This window comes from Schistocerca gregaria, chromosome 5 (genome assembly GCF_023897955.1).
Source record: "Schistocerca gregaria isolate iqSchGreg1 chromosome 5, iqSchGreg1.2, whole genome shotgun sequence".
Lineage (NCBI taxonomy): Eukaryota > Metazoa > Arthropoda > Insecta > Orthoptera > Acrididae > Schistocerca > Schistocerca gregaria.
This window is the reverse complement of record NC_064924.1, coordinates 526939862-526955660: the sequence shown is the minus strand read 5'-3', so window position 1 is coordinate 526955660 and position 15799 is coordinate 526939862. Positions and strand designations below refer to the sequence as shown.

The 15799-nt window shown below is 42.1% G+C and overlaps 1 protein-coding gene across 1 annotated transcript in view; it reads left to right on the top strand.

Moving 5' to 3' along the window:
* Positions 1 to 5126: 5126 nt before the first annotated feature.
* LOC126272820 (nucleoprotein TPR) overlaps positions 5127 to 15799 on the top strand; it is a 73847-nt gene continuing 63174 nt past the window's right edge. Inside the window, exon 1 of the mRNA XM_049976016.1 lies at positions 5127 to 5243. The gene's annotated coding sequence lies outside the window, so the exon portion shown is untranslated. The remainder of the gene's footprint in view (positions 5244 to 15799) is intronic.

Below are 15799 nucleotides of genomic sequence, written 5' to 3'. Positions count from 1 at the left end.
AGCTCGTGCAAAACTCAGCTTGCCCCTTTCTCACATGATATCCTGCGAACCATGGATGAAGGGCAACAGGCAGATTCCACATTCATAGATTTCCGAAAAGCATTTGACACAGTGCCCCTCTGGGAGACTGTTAACGTACGTATGAGCCTACGGAATAGGTTCCCCGATAGGTTCTCAAGTAGCAGAATCTAGGACGTTGTTCTCGCCGGTGAGTTCTCATCAGAAGCAAGGGCATCGTCAGAAGTGCTCCAGGGAAGTGTGATAGCACTGCTGTTATTTTCTGTTTACATACATGGTTTTCCGGACAATGTGGGCAGCATTCTGCGGTTGTTTGCTGACAATTCTGTGTTGTATGCGAAGGTGACGTTGTTGGATGACTGTAGGAGGACACAGGGTGACTTACCTGAGACAAAATATCTGGTTGGTTTGATGAATGGCAGCTGGCTCTAAATGTGGAAAAATGTAAGTTAATGCAAATGAGTAGGAAAAACAAAACTGTAATATGCGAATACAGTGCTGATAGCGTGCTGCTTGACAAACTCAGGTCGTTTAAATATCTTGGCGTAACGTTGGAAAGCGATATGAAATGGAACGTACATGTAAGGATAGCTGCAGGGAAGAAGAATGGTAGACTTCGGTTTATAGGGAGAATTTTAGGAAAGTGGGTTCATCTGCAAAACAGTACCCATGTAGAACGCTATTGGACCCATTCTTGAGTTCTACTAGAGTGTTTGGGATCACCACCCGGTCCGATTAAAGAAAGACATATAAGCATTTCAGAGGCGAGCTGCTAGATTTATTGCCGGTAGGTTCAAACATCACGCAAATATTACGGACAAGCTTCGGGAACTCAAAGGAGAATCCCTGGAGGGAAGGTGACGTTCTTTTCAAGGAATACCACTGAGAAAATTCAGAGAATCATCATCTGAAGCTGACTGCAGAGCGATTCTACTGCCGAAAAAGTACATTTTGCGTAAGGAACACGAAGATAAGGTAAGAGAAATTGGGCTTCGTAAGGAGGCAGACTCTATTTACGAGTGGAACAGTAAAGGAAATGACAATAGTGATACTGGGTACCCTCCGACAAGTACCGTCGGAGTATACCTGTAGATGTAGTCTAACCCTGGCACTACTCAACAATTCTTACCCCCACACCACCATCAATTACCTTCACATCTTTGATGCCTCAGATGTGCGCTAGCATGCATTCCCTTCTTTTCATGAAGTTGAGCCAAAAATTTCTCTCTTTCTAATTTTTATTCAATACCTCAGTAGTTATTCGATATTCCCATCTAATCTCCAGCATTCTGTAATACCGCATTTCAAAGAGGCGAACCGGTATCTGCGTAAGTTTCACTCTCGCACAATGCAAAATTTCACAATAATAACTTCAGAAAAGACATACAACAATTTAAATTTGTGTTCCGTATTAACAAATTAGTCTTTTTCAGGATGCTTTTCTTGCTATTGCCAGACTACATTTTATATCTTCTCTAATACGTCCATCATTACCTTATGTTGCTGCCGAAATCAGAAAACTGATCAACAGTTTTTAATGTCTTATTTCCTAATCGAATTCCCTCAGCAACCTCTTCTTTAAATCGGCTGTATTTCATCACTGTTGTTTTACTTTTGTTGACGATCATCTTATAATCTCTTTTCAAGGCATAATACATTCCGTTCAGATTATCTTCCAAGTACTTGACCGTGTCAGCCAGAATAACAATGACATCAACAAATCGTATATTTATTCTCCCTGCATTTTAATTTCCTTTCAAAATTTCTCATTGATTTCCTGACGCTTTCTCTATGTACAGACCGAATAACATGAGCGACAGGCTATAGCCCTGTCTTACTCCTTTCTCAACTACTGCATCCTTTTCATGTCGTCGGTCTCTTATATCTGCAGCCTGGTTTCTGTTGAAGTTGTAGATAAGTTTTCGCTTCGTGGATTTTACTCTCGATACATTTAGAATTTCAAAGAGCGTATTGAATCTACAAACGCTATAAAAGCTGGTTTGTCTTACTTCAGTCTCAGATGAGCCCTAGGGTCTGCATTTACCTCCTGTGTCCCTACATTTCTCTGGAAGCCAAATGGAACATTCCCAGGACGGCTGCTTTCAGTTTTTCCTTTCTTCTGTAAATAATTCATGTCAGTTATTGCAGCCGTGACTTATTAAACCGATGATTCGGTAATATTCACACTTGCCGCACACGGTTTTTTAGAATCGGAATAATTGTATTCGTCATGAAGTCCAGGGTATTTCGCCAGTCGCATATATCCTGCATATCAGGTGGAATATTTCATGGCTTTCGCAAGAACGTCAATAATTCTGAGGAAGGGTCGCCTACTCCAGGAGCCTGTTTTCGACTTAGGTCTTTTATTGTGCTGTCAAATTCATCTCCCATTATTACATCTTGCGTCTCATCTTCATCTACTTTCTGTTCCGTTTCTGTAATTACCAGTCCGGTCTCGTACACTTGGCATGTCAAGTAAATGATGTAGTTTAGTCGGTATGCTCATGAACAAATACATACACTAGGCTTCCTATTTTTTTGTCTGGCATATGGCTTTCCAGAATTAAATTAAAAGTAATACTGAAACGTCCCCTTAGAAAAAATTTATGAATGATTTTGCTGGTAAATCCCTTACGTTATTTGTTTTTCAAACAGCTGAGCAAAACTGAACGTACTCAGACATTTCTCTCTTTACTTATTCTGATCATCACTAAACTGACACACAATATTTTTTAGCGCAGCACAACGCAATCTGACTTTCAAAAATCCCTACAAAAGAGTGGCCATGACTAACAATAAGCTGTACCTTTCATGAATCACTTACCTCGCAAAAATCTTCGTTACTCGAACAACTGCAATACAGCGAGCGCCACTAGTGCCAGCTAAATAAAAGATTCTAACTTCTGAAGGCACTAACTACTGATAGGCATAGTCAGCAAATGAAAGTTTTTGATATATCAGTTCCTAGTATCCAATATTACAAATTTACTCTTTCTGATGGACACACGTCCAGATCGCCCGCTATCAAAATTCTGCCATTTCTCTCCCCACATCCACCAGTGCTGGCGGCTCACCTCCAACTGCGCAACGCTACGCGCTGTTAACATCCAGGTGCCCAACACTACAATGGCAGACAACAATGCAAACTAGCCACAGACTGCGCACAGCAAAGTCAGTGATTTTCATATAGAGCACTACATGACCTTAACAACATAAAAACCTAAATAGCCTACTTATAATACCATCTTCCGGTTCTGACCAAGAATTTCGGGAGGTTTCCCTTGGCGTAAGGCACATTCAGGTACAGGAAATCCTGTCCCAGATACACCACATAGTTGTGGTTTCTTCGGCCCTCTACCGGCTGGCCTGGTATTTGGCTGAAAGGTCGCCGAGCCTTCAATGGGGCATTCCTCGAACAGACCACTTTACCTTGGGTAGAGAGTGAAAAGTAATAAAAAGTTCTATAACGTTCAAGCGCAACACACAGATACACAACATTCATAAATAAAAAAGCTGTAAATGTACATACATACATAAAACATACGCACATAATTTTAATTTATGTTTGGGGTAATGGAGAACAGTTTCTTGGAGGTTTTCCTATATACCGTGCGATCAAAAAGTCAGTATAAATTTGAAAACTTAATAAACCACAGAATAATGGAGATATAGAGGTCAAAATTGACATACACATGCTTGGAAGGACATTGGGTTTTATAAGAACCAAAAACATACAAAAGTTCAAAGTATTGTAAGACGCGCGAAAAATCTCTTGCGCGCGTCGTTTGGTGAAGATCGTGTGCTCAGCCGCCACTTTCGTCATGCTTGGCCTACCAGGTCCTCAGACCTCAAATGGTTCAAATGGCTCTGAGCACTATGGGACTCAACTGCTGTGGTCATTAGTCCCCTAGAACTTAGAACTACTTAAACCTAACTAACCTAAGGACATCACACACATCCATACCCGAGGCAGGATTCGAACCTGCGACTGTAGCAGTCGCACGGTTCCGGACTGCGCGCCTAGAACCTCAGACCTCAGTCCGTGCGATTATTGACTTTGGGGTTACCTGCAGTCGCAAGTGTATCGTGATCGACCGACATCTCTAGGGATGCTGAAAGTCAATATCCGACGCCAATGCCTCACCATAACTCCGGACATGCTTTACAGTGCTGTTCATAACATTATTCCTTGACTACAGCTATTGTTGAGGAATAATGGTGGATATATTGAGCATTTACTGTGAAGAACATCATCTTTGCTTTGTCTTAGTTTATTATGCTAATTATTGCTATTCTGATCAGATGAAGCGCCATCTGTAGGACATTTTTTGAACTTTGTATTTTTTTTATTCTAATGGAACCTCATGTCATTCCAAGCATGTGTGTCAATTTGTAGCTCTCTATCTACATTATTCCGTGATTTATTCAGTTTTCAAATTTATAATGACTTTTTGATCACCCGGTAAATGCCGGTAAGCCCCTCTCATTTTTGCTCAATTAGGATCTCACGATGTCTCACTACGATCACATCTGGTAAGTGGCTGAAAGTAACTGCTACTCTTTAATGGGCCGGTTCTGAAACAGTCCGCTCTACGGATTGGAATGGAGAATGAAATGTAAAAGAAATCTATAATACTTGTTTCCCTTATATAGGCACCCCCTCTCCTCTGTACTCCTTCCACCTTTCAGTTACTGGCCGTGGTGGCCGAGCGGTTCTAGGCACTGCAGCCCAGAACCACGCGGCTGCTGCGGCCGCAGGTTCGAATCCTGCCTGGGGCATGGATGTGTGTGATGTCCTTACGTTAGTTAGGTTTAAGTAGTTCTAAGTTGAGGGGACTGATGACCTCAGCTGTTTAAGTCCCATAGTGCTTAGAACCATTTGAACCTTTCAGTCCTGTTGTCTTAGCTTAGTGCTGGTTTCATCACATGAGTGTCACTAATTAACTGAGCGTCCTACGCGCGTTGTGACTTTGTGAGACGGCACAGGCGGCAGCCGTCGGGGAGCCGGAGGGAGGGTTCCGGAGTCCCCAGCACGGCACGGCACGGCAGGTGTCGGAAAGCGAATCCGGCCGGCGGCTCCGGCCGACTTGCCCGCTGACCTGGAAGCGGCCGCGCCGCCAGCTCAGAAGACGCCGGCACACCGACCGCGACGCATCGCCCACCAGAACTTCCCTGCAGCCGCGCCGCGGGTCGCCACGTACCCGGAACCCGTCACCTCACTACAGGTACGTGCTTTCTCAGGCTGCACCTTCCAAGGTTTCTGGCTCTCCTAAAAAACTAATGCTGTTCTCAGACCACAGTGTTTTACTACGTATCGTCCTACTGCACATGCTACGCTTCACTTCGCTGCCAGTCATTTATAGCAGCATTTCAGTTTAATGTGGATACCGAAACTCGGCACAGATTTCCATTTTCCACATTCATTATGGTCGGAAGTGAAAAAGGAGACGGATGCCAAAAATTTTCAAGGATATCTACATACATACTCCGCAATCCACCACACGGTGCGTGGCGGAGGGTACCTCGTACCACAACTAGCATCTTCTCTCCCTGTTCCACTCCCGAACAGAACGAGGGAAAAATGACTGCCTATATGCCTCTGTACGAGCCCTCATCTCTCTTATCTTTGTGGTCTTTCTGCGAAATGAAAGTTGACGGCAGTAAAATTGTACTGCAGTCAGCCTCAAATGCTGGTTCTCTAAATTTCCTCTGTAGCGATTCACGAAAAGAACGTCCCCTTTCCTCTAGGGATAGATCGAGGAATCTCAATCCTGAAACTTCGTTTTATAGTCTGATATCTACGCACTTTAGGCGCTTCAGTCTGGAACCGCGCGATCAAAAAATGGTTCAAATGGCTCTGAGCACTATGGGACTTAACAGCTATCGTCATCAGTCCCCTAGAACTAAGGACTACTTAAACCTAACTAACCTAAGGACTGCACACAACACCCAGTCATCACGAGGCAGAGAAAATCCTTGACCCCCCCGGGAATCGAACCCGGGAGCCCGGGCGCGGGAAGCGAGAACGCTACCGCACGACCACGAGCTGCGTACAACCGAGCGATCGCGACGGTCGCAGGTTCGAATCCTGCCTCGGGCATGGATGTGTGTGGTGTCCTTAGGTTAGTTAGGTTTAAGTAGTTATAGGGGACTCATGAGCTCAGCAGTTAAGTTCCATAGTGCTCAGAGCCATTTGAACCATTTCTGCCCATGTGTCCGCTGTATGCTGAAGTTGTCATCAGAAAAAAACGTGCATACATTTTCTTAGGCTCTTAGTAACTTAGAATCTCTTTCTAAGTTTCGAGTAAATGTAAATGTTAGGCAATATGAATCAATATCATAAAAAATAACATTACGCAACTTTTTCGCTTATCAACAGTTGCGTCAGTACTTTGCTTTTCCCATTCTCGCGTTATGTCTGTAGAACTAGGCGGTAAAACCAGTGGACAGGTCACAGTCAGATTTAATCCACGGAAGCACTAATGATTAATTCTGTCATTCATTCAGCCATTCATCAGATCATCGTCGTGTTCTCTCGTGAGGAACAATCGTCAAGAAACATATTACTTCGGAGATGCAGACACAGATTTCTTGTCTCTCAATGGCCGCGTGCAAATCTTCCAATACTCCACATCTTCGGCGACATATGTGTTCTTAATCTTCCTTAGTTATACTGGTGAGAGGGAACCTACAGTTATCCGAACCTTGAGTCATTCCTGAGGACTTCTCACACCGTTTAGAGATGAAGGCTAGATTAAAGGCTGACTTAAAACTTCCGTGATCCGGCCTTTCGGCTTCCATGTACGCGTTTTTCCACTAGCCCACCAGACCCGACGTAGATACAGTTGTGATAAAATTTTTCAGAAGTCTATCATTAATGTAATATTTGAACTTGGAAAGGCTCCAGATGAGCTTCTTCCATAACAGAGAAGTAAAAGGAACTAATGAAGCTGAGGATTAATACCGAGCCAACGAACAGTCTGTTAAAGACGATGCTCAAACTCACAACGGCTAAAGGGGGAAAGAATTCGGCCGTGTTGAACCCTGTTCCACCAGAATCCCAGTCCACTTTGTTAACTTCTGGGTCAGCTCACTTTCTAACACAAAGAAAATATGCATCTTTTCTACCTGTGCTATTCATCTGCTGTTCATCTATTACTACCTTGTAATAAATTGTAAGTAGGCTGTTTAGGTTTTTTTTATTGGTAACGCCACATAGCGCTCTGTATGAAAAATCACTGGCTGTGCTGTGTGCAGTCAGTGGCTGGTTGGCATTGTTGTAATACTCGCCATTGTAGTGTTGGGCGGCTGGATGGGGTAGGGGGCGCGCTACGGCTGCTGGCGGCTCACCTGCAACTGCGCAACGCTACGCGCTGTTCACATCCAGCTGCCCAACTCTACAATGGCGAGTATTACAACAATGCCAACCAGCCACTGACTGCACACAGCACTGCCAGTGATTTTTCATACAGAGCGCTATGTGGCGTTACCAATAAAAAAACCTAAACAGCCTACTTACAAAATTACTTCAGTAAGCTGATGTCTGTTAAGGGCTAACAACTCTTACTTATTATATGAATAAATGTTAATTTTTAATGGGCATTATTTCTGAAGTGCTGATAGGGATACAGACATAAAGAAGCAAACTTTTCTTAATTTGTAGAATGATTATAAGTTCTTAATTTAGCTTTTTGAGAATTATCGAGCAGCTGTCCTGTTTGAGTGCAATACATTTATCTGAAAGACTTTTCTTCTCTTGATATAAATTTTACACTCTGAGACTCGTGTCGTCTCTCACTGACGCCAGCTCATTACTCCACAGTCCGCCCCTGGCAGCTGAATGGTCAGCGCGACTGATTGTCATGCCCAACGGCCCGTGTTCGATTCCCGGCTGGATCGGAGATTTTCTCCGCTCAGGGACTGGGTGTTGTGTTGTCCTAATCATCATCATTTCAGCACCGTCGACAGGAAAGTCGCCGACGTGGCGTCAACTCGAAAGACTAGCGCCAGGCGAACGGTCTACCCGACGGGAGGTCCTAGCCACATGGCATTTCCATTTCCATTATTCCATAACATAGTTGCAAGTCTATTCGCAGTGAACCAGCCGAGGCTAACTTAACCATAACAGAAACGTCTTGAAACAGTAGCTCACCACAGTGTGAAAATGGTGAGCGATTAAAGACGCTGTGAAGTTTTTAAGAAACCAAATCTGAATATGAAGAAAGAAAACCGGATAATAATCAAAGATGCCCGGGGACGGGGGAACTTTTTTAATCGAATGCGCAGTAAACTAAAGATGCCCCAATAACATAGTCGTTCTAAGCTCACACAACGGATTTGCGTGAGACATGTGGAATGCACAGAAACATTGGGCCTCAGGATACTTATTTAGCTGTGGCAGTTTCATTATTCTCTGATGAATTCAAATTTTAGTCTTTTCATAGCTAAGTGTTTCGGAGCCACGAAAACGTTTTGGTATAATTCTCGGTAAAATTCTTCTCGTTGCATTTTGGGACATTCGTTATACTATCTGCTCTAAGTTTAAAAAGCGTCACCTTGTCGTTCTCTCGTTAGATCGACCATACGTTAGCAAGCAGTCTGCAATACCGCCTACAGAAGTGTTTACCACAATGTATTTCTGGTAACGCTGTGGCAAAAGATATTCCTCATTCCTCACAGTAAAACATTATATCCATTACGCTTAACGTACTTTATTATAAAGACTTAGTGACATTATTCAAATATAAGCTATTTATTAACTTTCAGGGAGTTTTCTAATTTTCATTTCATTGCATGTGGAAAACAGAAGAGCACAGACGTTACCAGTAGTTTAAATTTGGAATACATTATGTTATTTTAGATATCTATCAGTACACTGCATCTCAAGCGAGTTTTGCAGAATAGCGCAACTATACGTTTCTTCTTTCAAATATTCTCGCGTTGTTGGCTACATGTTTCGACTCAAGCTCGTTCATCTACTGTGAGAAATACTTGTGCCTTCTCGAAACTAGTACACTAGTTTAGAGCTTCTTGATTGCGCCAGCGACGGTATAGTCAACGTATCTGGCTGCTAAATGACTCAACTGAATGGTCTATAACATCACTAGATTTTTCGTGGTGAAAAGACTCAAGCCGAGCCCACTCTTAATCATGAGGAAAGCCAGGTGATCTTCGAGGCGGGAGTAACGACTACGCTCTTGAATGCCGAAATTAGCGTCCGGGAAAGCTGTGGGCTGACCAATAATGCCTCAGGAGCTACCATTAAGTGAATAATTAACCAGAGAATGATTCAGCGGTACGGCAGTACTGCAGAGTCACACTGGAAGACAGCGTCACCGAGCTCGGCTATAATGCGACTCACAATTCTGTTTGGCGCGGCCCTATGCATTTCTCCTGAAAAGTTGATTTTTATATATTTCAGGTATGTTTGTTACATCTTTATCAGTTCAAGGTGGAGTATTTTATTTTTGCAACAGTAATTTGAATCGTAAGTAACATTCCAATCAATACTGTTCGCGTGAAAATCCCTGTTTAGTGTTTGACAACGAATATACAATAGTATTTCAATGTACCAGCGATTGAAGTTGTTCTTTTCAGCAAGACTACGCCATGTTTGCATATTTTAAGAACTCCTGCACGACATCTCATCCACAATAAGTCAGTCGACATTGCAGAAAGAGACAATGACATTACTCCACTGAAACTTAGTAACTAACAACTGGGCGTTAAAGGCATTACTTTGCGGATATGGCGAGACAAACTGTCAACCGTGAATCACGTTGCATGTAGATGTGACTGTATAAAAACGTTATATACTGCACAGAACATGTTCAAACGTGGCACAGAACATCTTCAAAGGTGTTAGACCAGAACGTTGCATTCAAGACGTGGTTATAATAAGTGGCCCGACAAGGATAATAAAAAATACAAGAAAATAAATTTCTTCTGTGACATTCACAAGGACATTGATGTAACAAAAAAAAGTTTCAGATGGCTCTGAGCACTACGGGACTTAACTTCTGAGGTCATCAGTCCCCTAAAACGTAGAACTACTTAAACCTAACTACCCCAAGGACATCACATACATCAATGCCCGAGGCAGGATTCAAACCTGATGTACTACTGCAATAGTTCCAGACTGTAGCGCCTAGAACCGCTCGGTCACTCCGGCCGGCGATGTAACATTAACACACAAATGGAAAATGGTTGTACCTTACAAGATTGTCGGAAAATTGTAACATGTTAAATACAAGGCATGTCGCATCGTGATCACTTTAAGAATGATAACAACTACATTGTTATAACAAAGCGACATACACGGGAAATTTTCAATCGCTGTTCTGGGCTACGTATACCAAGGCACATAATTAAAGCCTCATTAGACGTGTCCTAATATTACAACAATTACTGGCAGAAGTAAAGCAGTGAGGACGGGGCGTGAGTCGTGCTTGGGTAGCTCAGTCGGCAGCACTTGCCCGCGAAAGGCAATGGTCCCTAGTTCGAGTCTCAGTCCGACAAACAGTTTTAATCTGCCAGGAAATTTCAACAATGTTAGTATTTTATGCTTCTTAACTGAGCAGATGTGATTATTTTAGAGAATGTCACTAAAGACTGCTCTGTCAAGCGTGCTAAAGCCAGTAACAGCAATGTGGTAAAGTGCCAGAAGTGTTTCCGAAACCCAGAATAAGGGAATGAGTCTATTTGAGTGTGTGAACGTTTTCCTTCGGATCGTGCGTGAAGAGAGCGAGCTGCTTTTCACACGGCTAATGCTTCCCAAAGTCCTTTTGATTTCTGAAGAGATTTTTTGAAGTGCAAAATTTTGTCGTCAGGCTGCTGTTTCAGCATGCAAGGATGAATGGTGCCAGAAAACAAATGACTGCTGTAGACTAACCAACAACTTTTTATTCGACAGATTTAGCAATTTGTGTTTTTTTGATAGATAATTTATGCCCACAGCATTAATTATGTATGTAGAATCTCGTCAGGATGTTGGCCTCTCGTACACACCTCAGAATCTGTAAGGGGACCATCTCCGTCTCACTTGTGCTTCACTAGGCTATATTTATTCACGTTGCTGCAATTCGGCGTAAATTTGGGAGAATGTGTGGTACAGAAGTATCGACGATCAAAATTATACATGGATAATTTGGTAAGTTTGTGAATACTGGTAGCTCCGAAAAGAGCCAACAAACGAAAGATCACGCTTCAATGGAGAATAAATCAGCCTACTCGATAGTCATCATCGTCATCACCGTCACGGAATATCTGACGTTCTGTTGTTTCTCAGAAGTTCCAAACTGTGTCTCCCTGAGAGAATATAACGGAGAGCTAGTTTTGGTTTGTGAGTTTCATTCATTCTCAAACACATTTGAACTAATCACTTCATAAACTTTGGCTATGTACTCTACATATTGTGCCACACGTTTTGGAGAAAATCGCCACTGTTAATGTCTCTTTCGTAGTCTTACTTGATATTATGTTCCAGGTGTTTGAAGCATGTCACGTATTCTAATATGACATTATCAATGCTGATCTTTCATTGAACTGAATCCTTCCCTTGAAGTGTCGCGGTGCTGGTATATGCTACCGAGATTCAGAAATTTTGTGGAACAAATGAACGGATTTCTGCAGGGCAGCTAAGGCTGCAAAAATTGCTTGGTCGACTGAGAATAGGACGGTACCCACCGTCTGACAGTTGAATGTCGGTACTTCCTTCCGCTTCTCTTGCCCATACCCTCAATAAAATACTATGCTGATGGCAGCCAGCAGCCTTGTCTAGTCCAGTCGTTTATTATTATGACTTTAACAGAATTTCCATCGGTGTCTGATTGCCCATGACAACAATTAAAAATGGAAACACTATCTTGATGTTCTGTAACTGTCAGTAAAACATCAATAAATTACTTTCTTTTATTATGATCTTTATTATTATTAATTTATTAACATCTTCATTTCATTATTATTGTTAGTTTGTTAACCTCCTCAATATTTTTGTGTGTTAAAGTAGCCATGGGTCTGTATATAATTTTTATTACTCGTATAAGATAATCTGGATAACCATTGTTAGAAAGTATTCCCAAAGTGTTTTTTTATAATCGACGAATATGGTTCATTTTCACTGTTCGATAGTAATGGATTCGTAACTGGAGGAAACCTGTATTCTAGTATTGACTTCAGCTCAGTATTACCAAATACACTATGACGTACGAAACTTCGTCCTGTATCAGCGAGAATGGACGTCACAGTCTTGTTGATTTTGTATATGCTGTGGTAGAGAAAATGAATGGCTAATACTTATTCTTGTTGTGAAGCTACTCTTCTTATCCATGCACAACATAGACTTCTCTGTAATTTGCCCAGTGTACATGTGCGATACCTGCTACTTCTCACCAGAAGCTACGATGTTCAACTGATCTGACGCAAATTAACTAACAATATGTCCAGATTGTTACGGACAGGATAAAGGGCTACCGCATTTCAGGAACGAAGTGTGAATTTACTTAAGGAACAAATACTGAAACGATTCACTGTTACAGAGAGAAAGACGAGTTACAAGGATAGCGTCGCAGTTCATACCACTGTATTTTTTTTCTGGTCTTAGACATCTGAAGCAGAAAGTTCGCTCCTCGAAATTTTGTCGTATCAACCATTACTGTGAAAGCATGGTGAAAGATATTGCTTCACTCACTCCCAAAAGGAAATGACAAACATATAAACCAACAAAATAGAAGATTATAGAGCAAGTTACGAGGGGCGTTTAATAAGTAATGCAAGGCCTTTTTTTCTGAAAGCAGGTTGGTTTTTTTTTCAGGATTCCAATACATCATAATATTCCCACTCCTTTGTCTACAAAACTCTAGTTTTCAACAAAATCTCCGTTCAAATGCCACGGCCTTACGCCACCTTACTGGGAAGGCCTTTAGGGCCGCATAATACCACTGTACTGCTCGATGTCGGAGCCAACATCTTGCTGCATCAGTAACTTCCACATCGTCCACGTAGTGCTTCCCACCGAGTGTATCATTCACCGGAAGAAATAGTTGGCAGTCGGAAGGTGCGAGATCCGGGTTGAAAGGTGGATGAGGAGGAACAGTTCAGTGACGTTTTGTCAACTCCTATCGGGTGCGCAGACTTGTGTGAAGCCTTACGTTGTCATGGAGGAGAAGTTAGTTTGCATGTTTGTGGCATCTCGAATGAGAGTGTCCACACGTACCACCATTGCAAAAGCCACGGCTGTGTGCTGCGTACCGGCATACGGGAGATCGGATAGGTTGTATTAATTATCGAACGCCCCTGGCATTGCGCACATCCTTAAAAGAGGAGATCGGTCGCTTTGGAGCGCTGTAGATGGTATAAACTGGTACCAGGCGATAATGCAACTCACCGGCACTGACGTTAAGTCACAGCAGCGAAGTGGTATGTGTGTTCCACTCGTTTGCAAGGAATCTTCGTCGTATCATGGGTCGACGTGGAGACGTTGCACAATTGCAGAAAGAATCTGTCGTGCTCGGACGTTCCCGTCACAATACAGTGAATGTTTCCCGATTTGTTGGTGTATCGACATGGACCGTCCAACTTGCCTCAAAGCAATGGTGATCCACTCACAGACATGTGTTACACAACTTTCGAGTTACGTCTCCATAGGGAGGCTTGTGGTTAACTAAGAAGTATTTCACTCTACAGGTGACGTCAATAAAATAACTTTATTAGGAAAGATAAACAATGATTACGATTTTGTTTGACTCAACACTCTTCTGACTGGTTTGATGCATACCGCCACGAATTCCTGTCCTGTGCCAACCTTTTCATCTCAGAGAAGCACTTGCAACCTGCGTCCTCAATTATTTGCTGGATGTATTCCAATCTCTGTCTTCCTCTACAGTTTTTGCCCTGTACAGCTCCCTCTAGTACCATGGAAGTAATTCCCTGATGTCTCAAGAGATGTCCTACCATCCTCTCCTTCCTTGTCAGTGTTTACCACATATTCCATTCCTACATCTACATCTACATTTTCGTGGATACTCTGCAAATCACATTTAAGTGCCTGGCACAGGGCTAATCGAACCACCTTCACAATTCTCTATTATTCCAATCTCGTATACCGCGCGGAAATAATGAACACCTGTATCCTTCCGTACGAGCTCTGATTTCCCATATTTTATCGTGGTGATCATTTCTCCCTATGTGGATAGGTGTCAACAAAATATTTTCCCATTCGGAAGGAAAAGTTGGTGATTGGAATTTCGTGAGAAGATTCCGTCGCAACGAAAGACACCTTTCTTTTAATGATGTCAAGCTCAAATTCTGTATCATCTCTGTGACACTCACTCCCATATTTCGCGATAATACAAAACGCGCTGCCTTTCTTTGAACTTTTCCGATGTATTCCATCAGCCCTATCTGGTAAGGATCCCACACCGCGCAGCAGTATTCTAAAAGAGGACGGACAAGCGTAGTGTAGGCAGTCTCCTTAGTAGGTCTGTTACATTTTCTAAGTATTTTGCCAATAAAACGCAGTATTTGGTTAGCCTTCCTCACAACATTTTCTGTGTGTTCCTTCCAATTTAAGTTGTTCGTAATTGTAATACCTACGTATTTAGTGGAATTTACGGCCTTTTGATTAGACTGATTTATCGTGTAATCGAAGTGTAACGAGTTCCTTTTAGCACTCATTTGGAATGACCTCTCTGAATCTGCGCTGAACCTTCTCATTCCTTATCTTATCAGTCTACTAATTTGCAACATTCTTCTGTTACAGCACATTTCAAACGATTCTGTTCTCTTCTGTTCCGGTTTTTCCACATTCCATGTTTCATAGCCACACAATTCTGTGCTCCAAACGTATATTCTCGGAAATTTCTGTCTCAAATTCAGGCCTATGTTCGATACTAGCAGACTTCTCTTGATCAGAAATGCCCTCAGGAATGCCCTTTTTGCCAGTGCTAGTCTTCTTTTGATGCCCAAGTTGCTGCATCTATTGTTGGTTATTTTGCTAGCTATGTAGCAGAATTCCTGTATTTAAATTTCTTACTGTTCTTATTTGTGCTACTTCTCATTACTTTCGTCTTTCTTCGATTTACTCTCAATCCATATTCCTTACTCATTATACTGTTAATTCCATTCAGCAAATCATGTAATTCTTCCTCACTTTCACTAAGGATAGCAATGTCATCAGCCAATCGTATCACTGATATCCTTTCATCCTGAATTTTAATTCCATTCCTAAACCTTTCTTTAATTTCAATCATTGCTTCTTCAATGTACAGATTCAACATGAGGGACGAAAGACTACATTCCTGTCCTACACTTTTTAATCCGAGCACTTCGTTCTTGGTCGTCCACTCTAATTATTCCCTCTTGGCTCTTCTATATATAGTGTATTACCCGTCTCTGCCCATAGCTTACCCCGATTTTTTTCATTAATTTCGAACATCTAGCACCATTTCACATTGTCGCTCGCTTTTTCCAAATCCTATGAACGTGTCTTGATTTTTCTTTATTCTTGCCTCCATTGTCAACCACAATGTCAAAATTGCCTCTCTGGTGCCTTTATATTTGCTAAATCCAGACTGGTTGTCATCTAATGCATCCTCCATTTTCTTTTCCATTCTTCTGTACATTATCCTTCTCAGCGATTTGGATACTTGAGCTGTTAAGCTTCTTGTGCAATAATTCACGCATTTGTCAGCTCTTACAGTCCTCGGAATAGTGTGGATGATATTTTTCCAAAAGTTAGTTGGTATTTCGCCTGACTCGTACATTTTACACACCAACGGGAATA